This window comes from Monodelphis domestica, chromosome 6 (assembly GCF_027887165.1).
Source record: "Monodelphis domestica isolate mMonDom1 chromosome 6, mMonDom1.pri, whole genome shotgun sequence".
NCBI lineage: Eukaryota > Metazoa > Chordata > Mammalia > Didelphimorphia > Didelphidae > Monodelphis > Monodelphis domestica.
The window spans coordinates 105,291,475-105,317,097 of NC_077232.1; the positions used below are offsets into that span (position 1 = coordinate 105,291,475).

General features: G+C 34.3%; 1 protein-coding gene across 2 annotated transcripts in view; it reads right to left on the minus strand.

Annotated features, from left to right (window-relative positions):
- KCNIP4 (potassium voltage-gated channel interacting protein 4) overlaps positions 1 to 25,623 on the minus strand; it is a 1,185,503-nt gene that overhangs the window by 1,081,968 nt on the left and 77,912 nt on the right. The gene's annotated exons all lie outside the window — the stretch shown is intronic.

Sequence of the window (25,623 nt, forward strand, 5' to 3'; positions counted from 1 at the left end):
CTCATATTTCTATAACAATTTGAAGTACCTTCCTCCCCTTAAGTCTGAGAACTAAGTAATATTAGTATTAGTATCCCCATTTTCTAGGGGAAAAAAGCATTGATGTTTCAAAGGTCAATGCGAACTAAATGCTTAAGCTCACACAGTGAGAACATGTCAAAGCTAAAATTCAAACGTTGACTCCAAGGCCAAGACTCTTTTGGGAATATGCTGGAGCGAACTCCTGCTGGCTCATGAGAAAAAATGGGTAAATTTTCATTGTTAACATTTGTAACTTGGAAATTTGCAAGTTCCAAAAAACATGGTTCATTTTCTTGATCCTTTAGACTAGAGATATAAAAATATATTTTAATAATATAGATTAAAATAAAAATGCACCATGATCATTTTTTGAGAGAGTTGGTTGTTAAACATTTGTCAGCACACCCCTAGCCTATTCCTCACTGCTTGCCTCCTTTCTCCCCACCTCCCTCACACTTAGGAGAATGAGTGAGAACCTCTTTTTTTGAATATTAAAAAATATTATTAGCAGAGTGGTTAATTAAAGATCTTATCCCACAGTCCCATTCAATGAGGGAAATGGCTTCTAAATGAAATCTCCACTACCCAAATAGAAACATCATCATTGCAAAAGGTATTTATATGGCACAAGATAGACATTGATGCGAATAGGCAGCACTTACTCTTCTTCAAAAACTGGGAACTCTGGCAGCCAAGAAGAGAGTGAGCATTGGACTAAAGAGAGACATTGTCCAGGCAGTTGAGAACTGAGGTGAGAAGAGAAACTGACTCCAGGAGGTCAACTAAGCAAACCACCTAATAGAAGCACTGCAACCATGGGAAGAATTTCAGAAGATTGAATGAGAAGAAAAGGGAGGACAAGGTCTTAGAGCTTCAGAAGAGAAAGCTGGCTTGGCCACATGTGTTCCCTGCACTCTATTTTCTATTCACTAACACTATATTCTAGACTTGTCCCCATTTTTCTCAGGGATAATGTCTGTTTTCTGAGGAGATTCTGCTCATGTTTTTGAGGGAGAATTTTTTAAATTTACTGTTCTTACTACATTGACTCGGGAAATAACTTTGTTTTGAGCAAATTACATCTACTTGTTGACTATAAAAGGTTAGCAAACAAAAAAGGATTCATAAACTTTAAAAGGAATAACCAAAAAAATAAAAACCAGAATACCTAAGAAATTGGGCGTTGTTACTACCTTGAAGGCTCAGTCTATGACAAAGAGGATGATACATGTACAAATTTTTTATGCAGGTTAACATTTATGTTCATGTGGAAGATAGCAGCTGAAAATAGCCCTCATTTGATATTTAAAAGCAATTAAATTATACAATTTTGATAAATATGACTCAATGTATATCAGTTGCGTGATTCTTCAGTGCTTGATGAAGAAAATGTAGTTGCTGGCAAATCTCTCTTCTTTTTTCTATCTGTAGTCCCTCAGTTCCCATCTTTGATTTCTGATAAGACGACTTCTTGCAAAGCTTTCTTTGAAATGCTTTTATTCTTCACCATTTCTCTTTGTCTTATGAAATAATAATATGTTAATCATTCTTCATAATATTTTTCCAAATGAGTTCATGTTCTAACTCAGTCTTTCATTTGGCAGCCTTTTTCCCAGTAATTCAGATGTTTACTAAGGCATTTAAGGGAGCTAAGAGGAAATTAGGTGGCACAGAATATAAAGGACTGTACCTAGGGTAAGGAAGACTAATCTTCCTGAGTTCAAATCTGACTTCAGATACTCACAATCTGTGTGAACGTCTGGCAAGTCACTTAATCTTGGCCTCAGTTTCCTTATGTATAAAATTAACTGCAGAAGGAAGTGACAAGCCACTCCAGTATCTTTTCCAGGAAAACCCAGAGGTAGTCATGGAGCTTAGGATATGACTGAAACAACTGGAAAACAAAAGGCATAATAATCAAGATTATTGTTTTCCTGGCTGTGTGACTTAATTTACTTTGGTTAAACTTTCTGTTTAAAAAAAACTGTGACTTTTTAGAGGAAATATAAGGAGCACTCAGGGAAAATGATGGAAAAAGCAGCTAGATTGGATCAAATATATATAAAGGATTTTAATTCTTGTGGTAAGATAATTGAGAAGATATCCAGGGACATATGTATGCAGTAGAAGATGCTAAAGGCATAGAAAAAATACATCTTTAATACTGAAAGAGAAAGCCAAAATATAAATAATCACCAATATATACGCCTGCTTTCTCATCTATATAAAATCTTTAAGATAATCACATAAAGATGAATTTTGAAGTGATGGAATTCTCAATGAGAGCATTAAAGGAATAGGAGAACTATCATTTATTTAACACTTATCATGCACCAGGAACTATGCTAAGTGCTTTAAAAATAATATTTCTCATTTGATCCTCACAAGAACCCTATCAGGTTCCTTTTATTACTTTACAGATGAGGAAATGAGACTAACAGAAGTTAAATGATGTTCTGAGCATCACCCTACCTAGTAAATACCTGAAGTTAAATTTGAAATCTATTCTTCTTGAATCCAGGTTCAGAACTCTTTCCACTGCCCCAATAAGTGGCTTGTAAGCATGTTTTCTCAAGTGATATTCAATGATGGAGTACAACTCTATCATTTCATAACTAATACATGGCTGGAAAGAATAGAATATTTCCTTGAATTTATTGTTTGTTGTCCTTGAAAAAGGAGAACAAAATGTAAAAGAAATGTCTTCTACTCATATTAAGATGGTTCATGGTGTCTTGGAAAACAACAGAAAAAAACCTGTTTAACAAAACTCTAAAACCAAATATGAAACAAGGTATAGAAGAATGAGCAAATATATGCTTGCCAAAGGAATTCACTACTCTAATTGAGCAGATCTAGGATAGGATTCCAGGGCAAAGAGAGTTTCCCTTGGAAATGATAGATGCCAATTGAATCAAGTCTTATAAAATGAAGTCTCTTTGAAGAGTTCTTTAAAAACTCAAAGAAGTTTGCCTTCTCCCTTGACACAAAAAAGACCACATGAACGAAAGGTGTCTATTGCCATCAATTCGACATGCATTTGAATTGACACTGGCTCAAAAAGAGTTGGGCCCTTAGCTGTAAATGAGGAGGAAGGTAGGCTCAATTGCTTTCAGGAAACAGCAAAGCTCTTTTATTAACACAAAATTTCATAAAAACAAAAGTCCATTTTTTTCCCATTACCAACATCACTAGTGAGTGAGAAATGAATACAATTATCTCTGAAGAACTTAAATAAGTACCACATTGGGTAAGATAGAGCAGAGAAAAGGTAGGTATGAGTGGGCTGCAACATATAACCAATGAGAAACTCTTAAGAACAGGAATAGAAAATATCAAGGAATTATATTAATGGAAGAGAGTATAGGCTTGTCAGGTGGATAGAACAATAGCAATCAGGTAGATAGCCAGAGCACTCCAGTGGTACCTTTTCATCACCAGGGAAAAAGCAAGGAAGGCCTCTGGAATGTTTGCTAGACTCCCTGTGCCAAACTTTCAAGAGGGGATGGGCAAACATCACACAAAATAAAATGGGCAGGCATGGATGGCTATCATCCACATCTGTGGAACGGAAGATTTCAAATAGATGAGATCACGAATCCATTTCAGTATCTTGAGATAAATAAATATAAGCCACAAACTCATTATTGAATGAATATTTTATTGACATCATGGATCCAATAGATATTTTGCAGCATTAAAAATGAAAGTTATTTTGTTATCAAATAATTATTTTAGTAGCATTAAAATCTTACATGATTTATCTAAATCATTACACAAAAATTTTGAAGTTATATTCATTTGTAAGAATCAATTGAATTTTTGCCCAAGTCAATGACTTGAAAACTTTGAGAAAAGTCCCCTAGTATTTTGACTTTTAGATTAATGACTTTATATTCTCTTCTTTTTGTTTCCATAAGCTTCAGGATAAGGATGCTCTACCATTTTGAGAAAAGGTAATGTACTGACATTTTATTTTCATAGAATCATTGAATGGTAGAGATGGGAGGTACACCTTGGGGCATGTTCTAATCCAACATTCCATATATATCTTGAAAGAGGTCTTCTAGGCTACTGAAAACGTCTAAACATATGAAATACTCTTTCACCATGCTGACTCTTCCAATGTTGTTGTTGGCCTGTTCTTAGTGTTGGGAAGTTCTTACATTGAGTCAAATTTTGCCTTTCAACCTTTATCTTCTCTTTGAAGCAATGTAGTATGTCTACTACTTTCATTAAAACACAATCATATTATCCTGAAAGTGCTACATGTATTTCACAGATTATAAATATATGTATATATATATGAAATGTAATTGAAATAAAATGAAATAAAGCAATTTTCAAATTTCAAAATTTTCTGAATCTCTCTTGAAAAACTTGGATATTTTCTATAACCTCTTCTCTGTAGTTCCTTATGGATTGTGACCTGAATTAGGAATCACTGAACTATGATCTCAAATTAAAATGCAGCTCTGAATCCCTACTATAAACAAATGGTTGTCTGGACTAACATAGCTATGCCACATGACTAAAATTCTCCCAATTAATTATTGAAATAAATGCATAAATTTTTAGCCTGTAAATCCCTTCAGGGCAAGAACTATGTGATGTTTCATCTTCTTGTACTCAACACTTGGCATGGTGTTATTTAATAAATAGTAATAAGGTATTCTATAACCATTTGCTTCTCTTATACCTTCAACTGCTATTTCTAATGTAATGGCAAGGTCTTTAGTTCCTTCATTATCCTGGTCATCTACCTCTGGGTACATTTTAGAAATCTATATCCTTCCTGTCCAGACATGAAAACAGTATTCAAGATATATGATCTGACCTAGCCAGAAGAGAGAGTATCACTTCCCTTGTTTTAGGTACATCAGATCTGAAATCAGGCTATGATTTTTTTTTCAAAATTTTCTTTAATGTTTGTATCTTTTATGTTAAAAAAGCTTTCATATTTTCAGCAGCACTAGGTAATGATTCAATGAAATAACATTTGAAGATGGGAAGACAGGAAACATATACACCTACATTAACTCTACCTCCCAACGGTTAGTTCTAAAATAGTCTAACAATAGAATTGCTATTGTCAGAAAAACATGCTTTTCAAATGATTTTTTCATTATAAATATAAAAAAGATTATAGAATTCAGAAAAACACCTTTCTCTGTCCATTCAAGTGTTTATGCTTTGCAAATAATACTGTCTAATATATTTGAAAGCCTAACAGGATGAAATATTTTTCTTCTGAAAGTTTCATTTTATGGGAGAGGATAATATCATCTGTAAAAATAAGTAAGATGTATAAACTTGATATGGCAGATCAAATAGTAAACAGACTTGAAATAAGGAAGATTTGAGTTCAAATCCCATTTAAATCTCTTATGAATTATGTGACCCTGAACAAATCTTGGTTTCCACACCCAAGAAAAGAAAAAAAAATGAGGGTACTGAACTCCATGCTGCCTGAGGCACTTTCAAGATCTAAATGAATGATCTATGACACTATTTTTGTTTAAGCTTCACTTTCTATTTTTAGGATAAGGATGGACCAGATGATAAATTGTTCAGAGGAGAAATAATGTTGAAAATTAAGTTGATTTAAAAAAAATCATTAAATATTTTTTTCATTGTCACAATTGATATTTTCCATTAGCCATATATGATTTTCTAGTGCCAGCTATCACTTTGCAATTGCTGATCCATCAGAAGATATGATAGATCTCATACATTTAGACAGAAACATCTTAATTACAGAATTTGAGAACTAGAATGTACTTCAACAGGGATCTAGTTCCACTAGAACAGCAAATGGATCTTCACTGTAAAAGAGTCCACCAGTCTTCTTTCTTAAACTCTTCCCTACTATCTCAAAATCAATAATTTGTTTTGGTTCCAAGGCAGAAGAGTGGTAAGGGCTAGGCAATGGGGGTTAAGTGACTCGCCTAAAGTCACAGAACTAGGCAGTTTCTGAGGGCACATTTGAACCCATGACCTCTGTTCTCTGGGATTGCCTCTCAATCCCCTATACTACCTAGCTGCCCCAATTTTATCAGTCTTAATCTACCCTTTTAAATAGCCTTTTTAAATAATCTTTAGGCAAGAGAGATTTAAAAAACCTATTCATTTAATGGAAAACCTTTCTGGTATGATTTACTCTCAATCATCAAAAAGGCTCCATAGCTTTAGTTGTTGAAGAAGCTGAAAGAATTTTGACGCCCCATTTTTTATCCTTGATGATATAAACAAATTAAAATTGATGGATCAAATAACATTTTCCTTTTCAAATTCATTCATTAATTCATCAAATGTTTATTATTTACTGAGCACTGTGCTAAAACATACTGCAAAATACAATGATTTAGGCATAGAAACATAATGCTGTGAACTATTTGAAATCATCATTACGAAATAAAGTAGACAATGTAAAGAATAGATAGGTGACTTCTGCCTGAGGAATCAGAGTAGACTTTATAAAAGAGACAGTATGTGATTTGGGTCTTGCCCCAGATGGGCATCAGTCATATAGGTAGGAACTTTGAAATGGGTACATTCTAAAAGAGAGAGACAGAGAGGAGTCAAAGTAGAAGTAAAGAAATTACCAAAAATCCACGAAGTCATTTGGCTCCAGTCTTCATAAGTTTAGCCCCTATAAATATATACAGACACAAATTCTTGAAATAATGAGAGGCAACGAGGAAAGAAATCTTCAACTATGGCATGGCGGTGTAGGAATAGAGGGAAAGCAAAGGCATTAGCAACACTGGGGAAGAAGCTGACTACTTATATTTCCAAGATTCTCTGAATGTTCTTGTGCAAGATATGGGTCAAAAGGATTCAAACAGATATCAGAAGGAGGGGAAAAAAGAAATGAGGGCTTATGAAGCACCTACTATATACCAGGCACTGTTCTAAGCACTTCACAAATATATCTCATATGATCCTCACAACAATCCTTGGAATAACATTATAGATTTAAGACTAGAAGGGTCTTCAGAAATAATCTAGTATAACTTTTTAGTTTTTCAGTTAAAGAAACTGAGGTCCAGTGAGGATCAATTACGTGCCCAAGATCACTAGGTTTTAAAAATAGGAAAGGCAGGATTCAAATTCATGTCCTCAGACACTGACTCTAGAACTTTCCATTGCATCATTCTACAAGAACACAGTATTTAATGTAGTACCCTGCACATATTAGGTGATTATAAAATTTTATTAAATGTTTGTTGAATGAATGAATGTTTAAGTTCCTACAAAAGTCAACATGGATCTTTACCAATACCTATGTCTCTGAACTTCTTTATAGAACTGAAATTTAATAAGAAAAGAAAGCTATATTTTCAGAGTGAGCAGTATACCTGATTGTGATTTTTCCCCCAGTTAATACTGTTGTTAGCCAGAACTGGACGGTCATCTACCCATGACAGACATTTTATGCTGGCAATTAATCTACCACAGTTACAAGAAAATCAACAACAGTTTCATTTTGAAAATTGGTAGAGACTTTAAGCTAGTGCACAGGAGGGCTGCTTTGTGATCTTACATTCTACTATATGCAGTTTCTTTACTGTTTTTAGAAGTAATTATTGAAATAGAAGTAACTGATTGACAGATGCTGACACTTCACTGGATATTCACTATTTGCTGAATTAGTGCTTTTGGGACTCATTGCACAATAGAGCAACTCAGCCTACCTGAGTTTCTCAGTCCATTTGCAATGAAAATATTCATTTCTAATGAATAAAAAATGTTATGAAATCGACCAGGATTGTGTTTTACAACCATGTGGCTTTATACTGGTATTCTAAAATGTTCTTTTTTTACCAGCCATATGAGGAAAAACAATAAAATCTTTATGGCAATATCAATTATGCACATTCTGAAAAGTAATATGACAAAGAGATAACATTAAGGGGAACTACTTTGTTAGTGGATAATTGTAGATATAAGTGGTTCTTTCCAATCTAATCATGTCTCCTGTTATACCAATACAAATGAAAATTAGCTTATAAATCATTCTCAAATCCAACAAAGAAAACTATTTCAAATTAAACTAATTACTGAAATTGGATTTCCAAGGGTTTGATAAGTAGAAAATAATTGTTCTAGATTATGGCTTCTAGCACCTTTATAGTATACTCACATAAATACATACATGCCAATGAATATACATACACATACACATACACACAAATGTTTTAGGAACATCAACCACTTTATCTTCTTTTATGTCAGGAACAATTTAATAGGATACCCAAGGGACTACATACCTAGAACTGTTGCCAATGCTGATCTAAATTTATGATCACTTTGCACTACAAGTCAAATTATTTTGCTGGTTAAATACTGACTTTATTGAAGGCACCTGAACATGACAAATTTTCCAAGAAGCTTAGCCAATCTATTCTTGAAGATATTCTAATAATAATAGTATCTGACAATTCCTGGCAAACTATGATTTTTTACATAACTTTTTGTTTATTGAGCTTATAAAAATACTTATATAGCTTATAACGCCTTAAAAAACATCTCTCCTTCATTCCTCATAAGAATGCTGGGATATAGCTACGGATGGTATTGTTGTCAATTTCAGGAAACTAAACCTGAAAAAATTTAAGATGTTTGATCTAAATTACAGAATGATTTGGTAACATAGTTTGCATATGTCTTGATGCATAGTGAAAGATCTTTTCTACACCATCCCATTAAAAGGGGGAGGGGCAAGTAATAGCGATAAAGTTATACAGTAAAATATCCAACATTTGTCTTTTTACTGCAAAGATTTCCAACTGAGCTCTCTCCAATCTGAGGGCATAACATTTGCCTTTTTTATTTCATATTGTGAAGATTACATTTAACTCTCCCCTGATTGTTAAGATTAAATTGTAACCCCTGATTTTTTTTAGATTTTAATCATCAAAGGCATAAACACTCTACTTAAAAGTTGAGTAGGAAGATCTGACCATTTTTAGATTTAATCACCAAAGGTGTAAACATCCCATTCACACTTGAGTGAGGGAGGTCTGTGACCCACATGTGGGATAGTGGATGATGAATCACAATTAACTGACTGCCTCCTGGGAAATCTTAAAGCAGGGCTTCAACTGTGATTGGTAGACATAGAATTAGGGGAAGGCACAGGAAGTGATGCAAGAGAAAGTGTCTTTCAAAGGGAGTGACAACTTCCTGAGTAGAGTTCAACTGACAGGTCTTCATTCTTTGTAGTGGAGGCTGGTGAAAAATGTGCTAACTGGACGTGAAACCTTGTCTCCTGGTGAGGCTGTTCTAAAATCTCTTTCTTTGAACTGACATGTGGTAAATGAAAAAGCTGACTCAACTGCTGAATTTTTCTGAAGAGACTTCCTCAGGTCCTTGGCTTTGCCAAGGTCTAAGGGCTAACTCTCCCTGCCCATGGCCTGGAGTAAATTACTTGGTGCTTAAGCTAGATATCTTACTCTATCCTCTCTCTGATTTTCTCACTTCTCTCTTTCTACATTTTGTAAATAAAATGTAAATAAATCTCTTTGGAATAAATTAAATTCCTGGGGACCACACTCTTAAATAATCCAGTCCAACCCTTTTATAAATAGCCTCATTCCCCCCCCCCCATTACAGTATGCAACATTAAGTTTCTCATTCTGATCTAGACTGACCTTTTATTTAGGGAATTTCTTTTTTAAAAAATCAGGCCTTTGGAAACCCATTTAGTCAAGGTGGCAAAGTAGATAGAGTACAAGTCATGGTATCTGGATGACCTGAGTTCAATTGAGCTTCAGACATTTTATTAGCTTTGTAACTGTGGACTACTCAATCAACATCTGTTAGCTTCAGTCTCCTCAACTGTAAAATGGGGATGATAACAGCACTTCCTCCCAGGGTTGTTGAGAGGATCAAATAGGATAATATTGTTAAAGTACTTGGCTTAGCTTAATAAATACCAGCTGCTTTCCTTTCCAACCACAGAATAAGAACAGTTCTAAGTGTAGTCTGAAAGTCTTGTTTCATTATAGAATCATAAAGCATGAGAGCTGAAGGGATCTCCAAGATCTGTATAAAAAAATGCTCAGAACAAGTTGATTTTTTTAGGGAAATAATACCTCAGTGTATATCCTAAATCATGACAGTGTGAAAAGCCTCATCTCAAATCCTTGTAGAACATGTCCATAGGTTGCTATGCTATTTTTAAAAACAGACCCACACATAATTTATAACATTTGGCTCACCAGGATGGCATCATTTATCATTATATGCTTCTCTTAGACCAGATGTTCCTAGTTTTAAAGGAATTGGTACTCCATTCCCTTGAAAAATATTTTGTCCAAAGGCCCAAGGACTCTCTTATTATCAACAAATTAATTTCCCTTTCCCAAAGGCAAGTAAGAAATCTGTCTCTTAAAATTCAGATTTAGGAAGACATGGGAGACAATAGCAAAATTTAAGAATTTGAGAAATATACTTTCTTTACTCTGTATCTAATGATGCAGTTAGTTCAGGAGGAAGTTCTTTTTGCTATAGTGGGAGGAGGGATATACAATCAAAAACAGAGAGACTGATAAATATCCCTAAGTGCAGCTTGAGATTTTAATCATGCTCTATTGGACACTTTATGCTGGCCTCATCTGACCTATTCAAGATTGGTGCATTTGTAAGAATCCCCAAGCCCTCTTTGTTTAACTCAGTATAAAAGTGCATTAAACTCTAGCAGGTGACTGGGACCACCTTCTGGGTTAAGAACTTCTGGAAGCACTTAAGTACACAGTCTCAATTGCTTGGGTCACATAAAGATGAGCACCAAGCCAGTGACAGAAAGATGTGAATGTGCATCTCTTTGCAGTCACCCCGTATGAAAAGTACAACCGAGTAATTTGTTTATTGCCCAATAAATCCTGTAGTTAGGTCTATTTAACAAGAGGTTTTATTTATGTTCCTTGTAAACCTGAACATGACCATCACAGTAAATGTTTGTGATATATGGATAAGCTGAAGGCAAAGGGGAGAAAAGGTATTGAGAGATAAAATAATCTCTTTCCATTGTTCTGTTTTGTTTGGTGGTTGTTATGAAATTAATGTTTGTAATGTACCTCCCCCAAAATAAACTACCAAACTAAAAATCTGGCTTTCTCTGGATTACTCTAGGTCTGAGAGGTGTGATATGGTAGAAGGGATACTGTCATGGCAGTCAAAAGATGTACTAGTTCTAGCCCTGACACTAACTAAACTTCTCTCTGAGCCTCAACTTATCACCGAGATTGAGATAATACTTATCCTACAAAACAGATTTACTGTGAGGATTAAAAGAGTTTTTAAAAAATGTTAGCCTTAGTGCAATAGGAAGAGCAATCAATCTCAAATCAGAAAACATTGGTTTGAATGATACTTGTAAAACCCAATGGAATTGCTCATTGGCTCCGGAAGGAAGTGAGGGAAAGAACATGAATAATATTCTAAATTAACTAATTAAATAAATAAATTTTTGAAAAAAGAAAATATTGGTTTGAATCCCATATTTTAGATTTGACTTAATACTATATAAGTAATCTTAGTCAAGTCCATAATTCTCTTTATGTTTTACCTGAAAGTCTTACCTGAAAGATTAAGAGTTCTGATGCTACCATAGTTTTAATAACCACTTTAATAATCCACTATGTAGAAGTTATATTATTATAATGATTATTTGTCTATTTTATTCACATAATTTAAGCAAACCTTTCAATTCATTGTGGACCTAAGTACTAAACATATTGTAGAGAACGTGGCTTAAGAATAGCCTCCAAGAGTCAACATTATAAAATCAAGCCATTCTCCTACACATTTGAGTTCTATGAATAAAGTGGAAAAAGGGATAGGTGACAATGGCAGAGATCTACATCATAGCTATAGAAAAAGGGCAGGGCCACATTTCCCACCCTTTCTCCCCTCCAGCTTCATTTGTTTAATTTGAGCAATTTTATTTTAGCAAATTTTTAATTTCAGCAAAAAGTATTTAAGACATATTTTGAGAAAAGAAAGTGAAACCACTCAGGAGACCATAGTTTTTTTGCTGGCTGTTTGGTTTGTTCCAATAGCAAGTGTTTGGTATGAATTGCTTCAGGCACAGTTAAATGTAGGCTTATAATCTTTCAAATATGACTAAGTATAGAGTTACAAGGTAAAACACCAAGTATTGCATAAATCTTATGTGATAAGTTTCATGCTTTTTACTATTCAGTTGACAGTGCTCCAGTTAAGGAGTTTGGAAGTACAGTTTTATCTTAATATATACTTAAGATAACATATACTTCATTTTATATACTGAAGATTATATACTTAAGATTTTTCTGCATTCTTAAATGCTAAGGTTTTCCTTGGTTTCTTTCTACTTCTTATCCTCCTCATCATCAACACTGCCACTCACATGTGTATAAATATCTGACCACTCACCCCTACTTTCATACTACTTACCTGGACTTGAAATAAAAATTCCTTAGCTCAGCCCAAAACAGAATAATCTGGCCCAGACCAGTTAAGCTCTGGTGAAAAATTAGACCCAAACAAAATTATAATTACCTGAAAATATGTAGAACTTTGACCCTCAGTGTTAACAATGGATTTTGGTGAGGAAAAAGTAGTTCTTCCATGGGCCAACCAATGGCCCAGAATGCTGCACAATGAATTAAAGAAACCTCTACTGCCAAGTTCCAGGGTCCTGTGACTGTTGCACCCTTTTCCCAGTTCCTGAGAGAAAAATAATTTCTTTTCCAAATACTAATGCACTTGTGATTAGAATAACCTTTTTGCAGTTGATTCTCACTTCCCTCCTCCCATCGAATTTCTCTCAAAAGTCAAAGTGGTTCTCCATTCAAACCTCCATTCATCAGCCAAGAACATTTTCTTCAAGTTATGCACATCCTTCAAAAAAAATTGCCCTTGTGCATGAAATCTGAGAATAGTTAAAGCCAGGAAACAGCAACAACTCAGGATTGTCCTAATATAACACTCTTACTGACCAAAAAAAAAGTGTCTCAGGATTTAATTGAAGACCTTCTTGCTTCTAAGTCCTGGACTCTGCTCCATCATTCTGTTTTTCTGAGCATCCAGTATTTATAAAGCTAAAAAATCTCCAAATCATTGATCCATGATTCCTTTAATACTCTAGACTTTTAAAATCCCAGGAAAAGGTACTTCCATTTCCAAAGACTGCATTGAGTAACTATTCTTAACATAATTGACATAGTATTTTACAGTCACTCCAATATTGTATTCACTTTACTTAATTAAATTGGACAACTACCAGCATGCTGACAATGATGAAATAAGTAATGTTATTATTGACAATGAGGTAACATAGAATGTAATGAGTATAATGTTAGCTTCACATACAATATTTTAAAGAATTGCTTCTCATTTGACTTTTATTAATCCAAATGGCCAATTTGTACAAAAATATTTAAAGCAATTCTTTTTTTGTTATGGCAAAGAATTGGAAATTGAAGGGAAGCCTATCAATTGGAGAATAAGCTATGGTAGGTTATTGTGATAGAATACTATTGTGCTATAAAAAGGGATAAGCAAGATGGTTTCAGAGCAAACTGGAAAGCCCTAAATGAACTCATGTAAAGTGAAGTGAACAGAAGCAGGAGAACATTATATAAGGTGACATCAAATAGAGTAAGAACGATCAACTGTGAAAGCCTTAGCAGCTCTGATGAAGACAATGCTCCAAGACAATTGCAAAGGACCCATGATGAAATCCTTCTTCATTTACCTCCAGAAAGAAAATAGATAAACTCTAAATGCAGAGAAGCATATACATTGTTGTTGTTGTTGTTTTTTTACTTTCCTTATTTGCCTTGAGATTTTTTTTATGTTTTCTTCTGCAACATGGCTAATATGGAAATATTTTACATGACTTCACATTCATAATTGATATCAAATTACTTACCTTCCCAAGGTAGGGGGAAGAGAAGGGAGAGAATTTGAAACTCATTTTTTTTTCGTTGTTAAACTGTCTTAACATGTATTTGGGAAATATTTTAAAATGTAAAGAAACATATATGTAAAAAAGGACTATTTACATAACCACAGAAAATTTCTCTGATTCAATTATTTCAATGGTAAATTGACATAAGATAACTAAAATTTCAGGTTGTAAAATACACTCTCCAGTCTATTATTAAACCGATGCTTCTGAGTTCTACTGATTTCCATTTCGTTCAATCCAAACTTTGAACAGTCCATTCCTGTGACTACTCAATACACCACAAAATTCAAAATAAGAAAGACTAGAAGATGGACAAGCTTTTGTTCTATTGGGATATTCAAAGATACCACCAAATCTCTATTTATTGAGGTTTTAAAAGGATGTGAGAGTTTTGAAGGTTGAAATCAATGTCTTTTTCCCTCTTCCAAATTCTTCCACTCAGTAATGAAAATAGAAAACCTACCACTAGCACAACCGTAATGGAGATTTTACCCTTATGCAAACAGCACTGACACTCCTTGGAGGTGCATAAATATGTAGAAAACTACCCATTGGGTTCCAATCTGAATAAGAGTAACAGCTCCTTTTATCTTTTTCTGTTTTCCCATCTAGCAACTTTAATTCATTTCTTAATTCCCAATTTGGACTTTCTCATTTTTTCTTCTCTCTTTCTAGTGACATCTAAGCTGGCCTCAGGTTTTGTTCCTTCTATCTTGTTTTCAAAACCTTCAGTAGATTTTATTTTCATCTCTGCTTCTCTATTGTCTAAACCACTGAAGCTATGACCTTTCCAGCAATTGTAGCAACAGTATCAGTTCATTCTCTGATTGAAAAATCTAAACTGAACCTGAGCCAAAACAAAATTATTATGAATGTGAAGTAGTGGGGTCTGCCCAGGCAGCAAACAGATAATTGGATTTCAGATGACTTTTGTGAAAATATGCACATTCCACCTGAGCCAACAGCAGCCTCTTCTTCCTTTATTACATAAAGGGAAAAAATGAAAAGCAAAGAAAGAAAAGTAACCAGATATTGAAGTCTTAGAACTTAATAAAAGACAATCCATATGCTGTAAGCAATAGCTTTCTTTCTATGTGGCCATCGTAGTATATTTAACCAACACAGGAAAAATTATGGCCAGTGAGTTGAAGTTATAAGATGGCAGACTTGTAGTTCAACAATGAAGAACTTAAAAATTAGTAAGGCTGAAAAACTGAAGTTGGTTTTCCATAGGTAGAAGTGATCCAGCCTTTCAAGTATCAAAGTAGAAGCAAGAATATATATTTGTAGATAGAGATATGGATATAAAATATATTATAAATAAAAAAGACCATATGGGTCATCTGATCCAATGCCCTTACCTATTATCTATCTTCATAAACACACATATCAGTAGGAGTATTGGATCAGATGACCCATTTGTTCTTTTGCATATATTATGTCTGTGACTCTATACTTTACCATATCTAATTATGTTTCTATACTTAACCATATATAGTTGAGTCCATAAATATTCCTATATAAATGTTCATTCTATAACCTAACGATGTTTGTCAAAAAAGACATCAATATTGATGAAATACACTTCCCTCTTCTCAGAAGAGGTGAGTACAACAGCTATAGAATGTCATACCTGCTGTTAAATCCTACAATTTTATCATTTGCTTTCACTTAAATATTTTACTTTATATGGGAGAATTTTATACAGAGAGTTATAGATTGTAGTAAGTGATTTTTAAAGTATCCATTTTTAAATGGTAGAAAAAATAATCAAATATATTTACCAAAAATTTGGTTTTCCAGTGCATTCAATATTATAGAAAATGCTTAATAATTTTCATAATTGTTATTTTTAATTCAATCCTACTATCTAGCATATCTAGCTCATACCTCTCAGCAAGTATATGATAAAGTCATTTACAGATAGGCTCAGCCAGTTTAAACCTTTTACATTTTAAATGCAGAAGTAATAAACCTCCCAAGGAGAAAAATAAGAGGGGACTTTCAAGATATGTATTAATCCATTATTACCTGAAAGGGAAAATTTTAAAAAAAGGTGATTTAGTCTTAATATTTTGACTATAAAAGGTTGCCAAAGAATCATCATAAAAACAGAATCTTAGAGATGGAAAGCAATTTAGAGAACTTTTATCTAGTCTCCTAACTTTAACTCAGTAGAAACAGCCCCCCCCCCAAGATGAAGTAATCGATTCACACATTTGATTAGTAACAAGTTGGTTGTAAAAGCTAGATCTCCTAGCCTGATATTCTGCCCCCTACACTATGTAATGTCTGCAACACAGGAGAAAGATTGTCATTAATAAAACAGATAATTGAAAAGATTGAAAAAGGCAGGAGAATTCTTCAGCCTGCCAAACAAATTGTTCTGACTATAGCCAAAGCAATCTAGTTTGGGGCCATCAGTGATGTGAACATATACAAAGAAAAAGCATGACTCTTTATGACAAAGCAAAAAAAAAAATCCCAAGTAAAAGACTGTGAAGAGGAGTAATAGCTATGGCTCAGAAACATGACATATGTGTTTAGCATGCAAAAGATAATGGGTTGAAATGAAGGAATTGTATTTGGACTAGATCTCAAACAATATTATAAAGTAGTAACCATCAGAACAATTTGGTATTGACTAAGAAACACGGTAGTGGATCAATGGAGTAGAATAGTACTCAGCACACAGTAGTAAATTATTATAGTTACCTGGTGTTTGACAAACCCAAAGATGCAAGCTTTTGGAAGAAAAACTCACTATTTAATTAAAAAAAAAAACCTGCTAGGAAAATTGGGGAAAAAAAAAGTATGATGGAAAATGGCCACAGACCAATTCCCCATGCCATATATCAAAATAAAGTAAAAACCTTTATATTATTTAAAAAGAAAGTGTGATACCTTAAATAAATTAGAGCAACATGGAATAATTTAACTGTCATTTCTATGGAAAAGGGAAGAATTTACATCCAAACAAAATATAGAGAACATTAAAAGATCTAAAACAGATAACTTTGACAAAATTAAATTTTAAAAATGTCTATACAAACAAAACCAATGCAACCAAGATTCAAAGGGAAACAACAAACTGGGAAAATAATTTTATTGCAAGTGTCTCTGAAGAAAGCCTCATTTCTCAAATAGAGAACTGAGTAAAATTTACAAGAACACAAAGTATTCCTCAATTGACAAATGGTCAAAGGTCATGAATAGGCAATATTCAGATGAAGAAATTAAAACTCTCTTTAGTCATAAGAAGAAATGCTTTAAATCTCTATTGATTATAGAAATGCTAATTAAAATGACTTTGAGGTACCCCTTCATATCCGTCAGACTGGCTAATATGATAAAAAAGGAAATGATAAGTGATGAAAAGGACTGGGAAAACTGGGACACTAATACACTGTTGGCAGAGCTGTGAAATGATAAAAACATTCTAGAGTAGTATTTGGAGCCATATCGAAAGATCCATCAATCTGTGTCCCAGCCATATTGGTAATATATCTATATTCCAAAGAGATCAAAGATAAAGGAAAAGGACCTACATGTACAAAAAATATTTCTAGCAGTTCTTTTTGTCATGGCAAAGAACTAGAAGCTAAAGGGTTGTCCTTCAATCAGGGAATAGCTCAATGCTACAAGAAATCACAAACAAAATGATCATAAAAAAGTCTGGAAAGACTTCTATGAAGTGATGAAAAGTGAAATTAACACAACCAGGAGAATGTTGTACACAGTAACAACAATAATATATGATAATCACCTATTAAGGATTTAACTATTAATAACAAGGCAAAGATCTAGGACAACTCCAAGATACTCGTAACAAAAAAGAATGTCCATCACCATAGAGACAGAGCCTGAATGCAAATTGAAACAGGACATTCTTTATTTCCTCAATGAGTTTATCACTGGTATAAGCAATATTTGTCTTCTTTTACAATAAGACAAATGTGGAAATATGTACTGCATGATAACATCTGTGCAACATATCATACTGCCTGCCATCTTGGGGAGAGAAGAAAGAGAGAATATGGATTGCAAAATGTTAGAAAATGATTATTTAAATTGTACTGACATATACAAAATAAAAAGAATGTGAGAACTGAATTATTTGTACATTTTTCACCAATATTATGACATTTCTGGAATGTTAAACTTTGTCCTATGAGCTGAAGAGTAGCAGAAATAATAAAAATTCAAGTTCTTGGTACTTGTGTTTGGCAAGGTAATCGTGACTTTAGGGAACTTCTGCCATGTAGACAAATAGTATGAGTCTATAAAAATAAATCAACTCAGTATGAATCTATTTTCTCCCAAACAGAATTAAGACACACTGTAGTGATCCAATAGAGTTTATAAAAATTATAGTGGAATATAAGATCCTTGAGGGCAGAGACTATAGTTCATTCTATTTGTCTTTCCTTTCACACAAATAAGTTAATAAATATCTGAGGGATTAAATTATGTTGAAATATCATCATAATAACTTCAGCAATTAATAAAATGCAAGAGCTATCATTTATGCTTAAGCATGTTAAAAACTTGCATTTGTATATATTTAAGACTATATTATATCTATATAGCATTGCTGATTCCAATTCATGAACCATACTCTGGTGTGAAATCGATTCCTTTTTCAGAGTTTGTTAATTGGTGCAAGATTATAACCAGTAGAATAAATGCATGGAATTCATCTTCTGATGATGTCAGGGTTGCATTAAAAGACTGGGTTGAATTTTTAGATTAAGCAAAGTTATGCAGTGTTGCATAAACAAAGGATTGTTTATGTTAACACAAAGCATGACCAAGAAGAAATGTTTTCAGTGCAGACACCTGGGAAAGAAAACTTGTCAGGGCTTATACCAAAAGGAGATGTCATATGGGGGGTTGGCGGGGTGAAAAAGAGGATGAAACATCCCTTGAGAATGAAATTCTTACAAACAGTGTGCTGAGGGTTAAGGATGGTGACTGGAACTGAAACTATGATTTCACTCTTATAAGGAATTCTACAATAAGAATATTTTCTCTACAAAAGAATATTAATACATTCTCTATAATTAGTGTCTTAGAGACTTACCCAAGGCACTATGAAGTAAAATTAATTAGTCAGAATCACAAAACCAGAATGTTTCAAAGGTAAAACCAGTTGTCATATTCCAGGTTCTCATGGTTCCATTTGCCATGTCATGTCATCTCTTGCTGCCTCACTGTTGCACATTATTGAACAAAAACATAATCAATACAGTTGTTCAAGATGGCATTAGAAGAATATCCCTAGAATATGGAAAAGGGTCTCTCTTTCTCTTTCTGTTCCTCTTGGTATCTTTTTATCCGTATAGGGATTTGTCAAGGCACAAATAAAAGGTAAACAGACAAAATTCATCCTTATCGTTTAGCCTAAAATTCTTGAAAGGCAAGTAGAGTCTTCAGTTTTTTTTAAATGTACCCTAATTCTAACTGCTTGATAAAAACAATATCTTCATTTCTTTGAGTTAATAATCAAGTTTTACTATGGAAAGTTAGTAGCTACAGATATGATTATCAAATTCAATCTCAAAATAATTTAATAAATTAATTTAATTTGTTTTCCTATCTACTGGAGATATAAAATTGATATTTCACAATATTTTGATGGTAAGAATACTTTAATAAGAAGTCCTAAGAGCTCTAATCATTTCATCAGATAATTAACAAGTAGAGATGATATCATTTTAAAACTTTTTTACAATTAATAGTTTTTCTCACTATTCTTGTTGAATGACTGTCATATTAAAAGGATCATTCTATTTCACATTAATAACCCTTAAAGAGAAGTTAGGATGGCTTTGCATTTGAATTTTTCAAAGGTCTCACAATCAAATTAATGATATCTAGTAAAATAAAATGAGTTTTAAGAATTATATTAACCTCAAATTTACCAGTTACAATATTTCATTTTGGACAGAAATTGAAGAAATAGATGTTATTTACTTATTTAAAATATTTTTCTAAAAGCCTGATGAATGAGAAACAGATGCTAATATGTCAGATTACTATAACATGGTTATGTATGACAAATAGTCAAATATCTTTTGTGCTGATCTTGTAAAAATTTTGGCATTTCTTTGTCTAGGGGACTCTGACATTGTTTTAATCCTTCCCTCCAAAGCCAGATTCGTGCCACCTGGAACAATGCATATGGCAGCTACTTTTGCATGAAGGGCATACCATTGAGAACAGATGTTAAGGGAACATAACCAAGAGAGTAAAAAGTGACTTTATTATTTGTGATATGATGATCAAAGATAGAGAACTGACTTTTGATTGATCTAGATACTTCAACAAATACATTTTACTCTTTCTTTTAACATATCTTCAAGAAACTTCAAATGTAACTGGCCTACTGAAAATTCATTAAGGTGATATAAAATTGTCATCTAAGACAAAGTTACATATGCCATCAAGAAAAAAGACTTCCAAAATGGAAGAAAGTTTCTTAAAAGAACAACTTGCAGAAGAATTATCTATTTCTCTTTTAGTTCATTTTTCTTTAGAAACACAAAGAAATAGAGAATTTTTTTCTTATAAGTTTTAGGGTCGAAAGTGTCAAAGTTATATACCTCTAAACCAAGAAAGAAAAATCACATGCAGTTTAGAGGGATCAAATACATTCCAAATGACCCCTTAGGGTAAATTAAAATGTAATTGGGAAATTTAAGAAAATAAATAAAATATCATGAAACATATATAATACATTTTATAATAAGTCAATATAATGCACACAAAGATCCTTACATAGAGTTTATAAGACTCCATTTCTATTTAAGTTTGATATCACTACTGTAGATAATATGTCTTTTGGAGTAAAACTTGATGGTATTATATCATGAAAAGATCCAATTTATTCTCATTTTGCAAATGGATTGTCAGATACTGAGGTCTAGATATAGAGACTACAGCAATTTTTATGAAAAGTTGGAAAATTTTTTCAGTATGCCAAGAGATAAAGATTGAATTACACTTTCTGAGTAATTTGAAAATGTAGGGTACCTCTAAGTTGACCTCTTAAAGTTATTAATAATTGGGTTTTGATTATAATGCAGTATAGCAAGAAAAGTTGAAAATAATGTATTTTCTTTCACAGCAGGGAATGCAGCATCCCTATAATATCTCTAGCTAATTGCTGCTTGGGTATGTGAAACATACCAGATGGAATTTTGTGTACCCCTGTTGTGGACTCAAACTGCTGGCATAATAATAATCCCAAGAAGGGTTATTGTCTTCATTGTGTTTTTTCACTATGGGGTATGATTAAGCTGTTTGAATTCTATTTATGCTGTTTCTTATTTAACCTCTATGGATAATACTGCAATTAATTCTATCTAAAACCAAAACTTCATGCATCTATTTAGTAAATATAGCAAGCAGCTCATATGAGAAAGGGGATTATAAAATATAACTGATTTATTTATTTATAATAATTTATTAAATTATTTTGAGATTAAATTTGATAATCCTATCTGTAGCTACTATCTTTCCATAGTAAAACTTGAATTATTAATCATTTTATTATCAAGCATACTTGAAACTTCTTTTTGGATATATGTTTGATAGTAAAATCTCTAACAATTATGGACATTGAAAAGTGGGTTTCTTTGGGATACAGTTCTTTAACCCACATGACAAAAACAAAATAATAGAATCCCTCCCCACACTGTGGGTCTTCAAGCAATGGGTAGAGTAAGTCCTAAAAGGGATTATTGTTCAAGTAAAAGATGACTGAAACTTGGGCATTTTGTGTTTTTTATTTCAGTTTTCACTTTGGGTCACAAATTATGACTCTCCACAATTGCCACATGTGGTTCTTTAACTTCTCCCATCCTACTCATTCATCTCTAAACACTATTGTAAAATGGCTGGAGTTTTCTTCCTATGGTATCACGACAATGTTATATTTCTACAATAGATCTTACGGGTGCCATCTTTACTGTATGAACTGGCTAGATGTCACTAGCAAGCAATAAGAAGATTTCTACAAAAAGAACCAAAACTCCCCAGAAGATCATTTCTACCTCCACAGTGCTAGCCTAGTATTTTGAACTTATTATGGTGCTTTGTATAAGAAAGATCATAGAATAAAAGATAGCAGATCTCAGGAAGGTGATAATTCAAGTCCAACCACTGAAAAATATTGGCTGTGTGACCAGAGTCAAGCCATTTATGCTCTCACTGACCCCAAGCACTCTCCAAGTCTATAATTTATGGAAGAGCAGTCAAACTGTGTTGACTGAAGGTGTTTCCACAAAGGAGATTCTATAATACTGATGAATAAAATTATAGGTTCAGTAAAAGTAAAATAAACCTTTAAAATGTATTCAAATTAAGTTTTGTATATAGCACACTCTGTGCTAATTGGCCACCACTCTTGCTCTCTGGCCTAACTCATTCATCTAGCCTATCTTCACATTGACAGATTTATGGTTCACAGAAAAGAAGCCCCACGTGACTATGACTTAAACTCTACTAGTTTCCTAAAGGTAACTCTGTTGTGTGGTAGTTATATTCCTATTGCTTGTCATTGTTGTGTCTGAACCACAACTAGTGTGTCCTACTGTTTTGCAAAACCAATTACCATGACTTCCGGTTAAGATGGCGGCTTAGAGAAAGCTAAAGCTCAGATCTCCTGAAAACCCTTCCCGACCGATCTCAAACGATAAGCTCCTAAGGCGCCGAAATTCAAAACGATCAACAGCACAGACCCTGGGAACCCTCCTCCTGGACCTGGACCCGGTTCAAAAGGTACGGCTCCCCTCAAAAGCCAGAACCCGAGATCACTCGGACCTCAGGGGTAGGAGCGCAGAGTCCAAGGCTCCCGGAAGCCTCAGCCCGGCCGGGCTCAGAGAGCAGGGTCCTCGGAACAACAACAACCCTCAGGGCCTTCTATCCGAATCCCGGTGAAAGTTACTGCCTGGGGCTCCCGCTGCAGAGAGCTGGTCAAAACAACAGCAACCCTCAGGGCGGGCAAGACAGCCTCACGGGGCTGGATCCTGCTATCCAAGTCTCAGTGAAAGTCCTTGCCCGGAGCTTGGGAAAGCTGCAGCCCATCCCCCCGCAGGCCTACGAAACAGCCTCACGGCCAGCGATTCTGAAGGCAACTTCCTGAAAGCGAGCTAGGGGGAGAGTGTGGCCTCGTGGTCTGACCCTTCCATTCCAGTTCCAGTGAGGCATATTCAGTTTAACCCAGGGAAAGCCCATAGAACCAACATCTGCCCAGGACTAAAGCCTCGGATCACCAGAGATAAGAAAAGCTAATCCTCCACATTCAGAAATGGCAAACTCCACAGAACCACAGAAGCCCCAAAATACCAAGAAAAATAAGAAGAAAGGGGCGACTTTGGACACATTCTATGGAGCCAAAATACAAAATACAGAGCAGACAGAAGATAATATAAAAGAAAATGCTCCAAAACCTTCCAAAGGAAATGGAAACTCTCCACAAACCTATGAAGAATTTGAATCAGAAATGACCAAAAAGATGGAAGCCTTCTGGGAGGAAAAGTTGGAAATAATGCAAAAGAAATTCACGCATCTACAAAACCAGTTTGACCAAACTGTAAAAGAAAACCAGGCTTTAAAGGCCAGAATCAGGCAGCTGGAAGACAACGATCGTGTAAAAGAGCAAGAATCAATAAAGCAAAGCCAAAATACCAAGAAATTAGAAGAGAACATAAAATATCTCACCGACAAGGTGATAGATCTGGAAAATAGGGGGAGAAGGGATAATTTAAGAATAATTGGACTCCCAGAAAAGCCAGAAATAAACACCAAACTGGACATGGTGATACAAGATATAATCAAAGAAAATTGCCCCGAGATTCTAGAACAAGGGGGCAATACAGCCACTGACAGAGCTCACAGAACACCTTCTACACTAAACCCCCAAAAGACAACTCCCAGGAATGTAATTGCCAAATTCCAAAGCTATCAAACAAAAGAAAAAATCCTACAGGAAGCCAGAAAAAGACAATTTAGATATAAAGGAATGCCAATCAGGGTCACCCAAGACCTTGCAAGTTCTACTCTGAATGATCGTAAGGCATGGAACATGATCTTCAGAAAGGCAAGAGAGCTGGGTCTCCAACCAAGAATCAGCTACCCAGCAAAACTGACTATATACTTCCAAGGGAAAGTATGGGCATTCAACAAAATAGAAGACTTCCAACTTTTTGCAAAGAAAAGACCAGAGCTCTGTGGAAAGTTTGATACCGAAAATCAAAGAGCAAGGAATACCTGAAAAGGTAAATATTAAGGAAAGGGGAAAATGTTATCTTCTTCTTTTACTCAAACTCTCTTCTATAAGGACTACATTTATATCAACCTATGTATACTAACATGTGGGGGAAAAATGTAATGTATAAATAGGGGGTAAAGAAAGACCAAATAGAATAATCATTCTCACACAAAGATTCACATGGGAAGGGGAGGGGAAGAAAACTCCTATAAGAAGGAGAGGAAGAGAGGGGGGGGGTTACTTAAACCTCAATCTCAGGGAAATCAGCTCTGAGAGGGAAAAACATCCAGATCCATTGGGATCTTGAATTCTATCTTACCCAACAAGGGTAAGGAGAAGGGAAAACCAAGGGGGGGAGGGGGAGAGGGAGAACAAAAAGGGAGGGAAAGAGAGGGGGGAGGGGGAGGGAACAAAAAGGGAGGGACTAAAAAGGGAAACATCAAGGGAGGGGACAAGGGGGACTGTTTCAAAGTAAATCACTGGACTAAAAGGTAGAGCCGAAGAAGAAAAGGTTAGAATTAGGGAAGGCAATCAAAATGCCAGGGAGTCCACAAATGACAATCATAACTTTGAACGTGAATGGGATGAACTCACCCATAAAACGTAGACGAATAGCAGAATGGATTAGAATCCAAAACCCTACCATATGTTGTCTTCAAGAAACACACATGAGGCGGGTTGACACCCACAAGGTCAGAATTAAAGGATGGAGTAAGACCTTCTGGGCTTCAACTGATAGAAAGAAGGCAGGAGTGGTAATTATGATATCTGATAAAGCCAATGCAAAAATAGACCTGATCAAAAGGGATAGGGAAGGTAATTATATTTTGTTAAAAGGGACTATAGACAATGAGGAAATATCATTAATCAATATGTATGCACCAAATAATATAGCACCCAAATTTCTAATGGAGAAACTAGGAGAATTGAAGGAAGAAATAGACAATAAAACCATACTAGTGGGAGACTTAAACCAACCATTATCAAATTTAGATAAATCAAATCAAAAAATAAATAAGAAAGAGGTAAAAGAAGTGAATGAAATCTTAGAAAAATTAGAATTAATAGACATATGGAGAAAAATAAATAGGGATAAAAAGGAATACACCTTCTTCTCAGCACCACATGGCACATTCACAAAAATTGACCATACATTAGGTCACAGAAACATAGCACACAAATGCAGAAAAGCAGAAATAATGAATGCAGCCTTCTCAGATCACAAGGCAATAAAAATAATGATTAGTAATGGTACATGGAAAACCAAATCTAAAACCAATTGGAAATTAAACAATATGATACTCCAAAACCGTTTAGTTAAAGAAGAAATCATAGAAACAATTAATAATTTAATTGAGAAAAA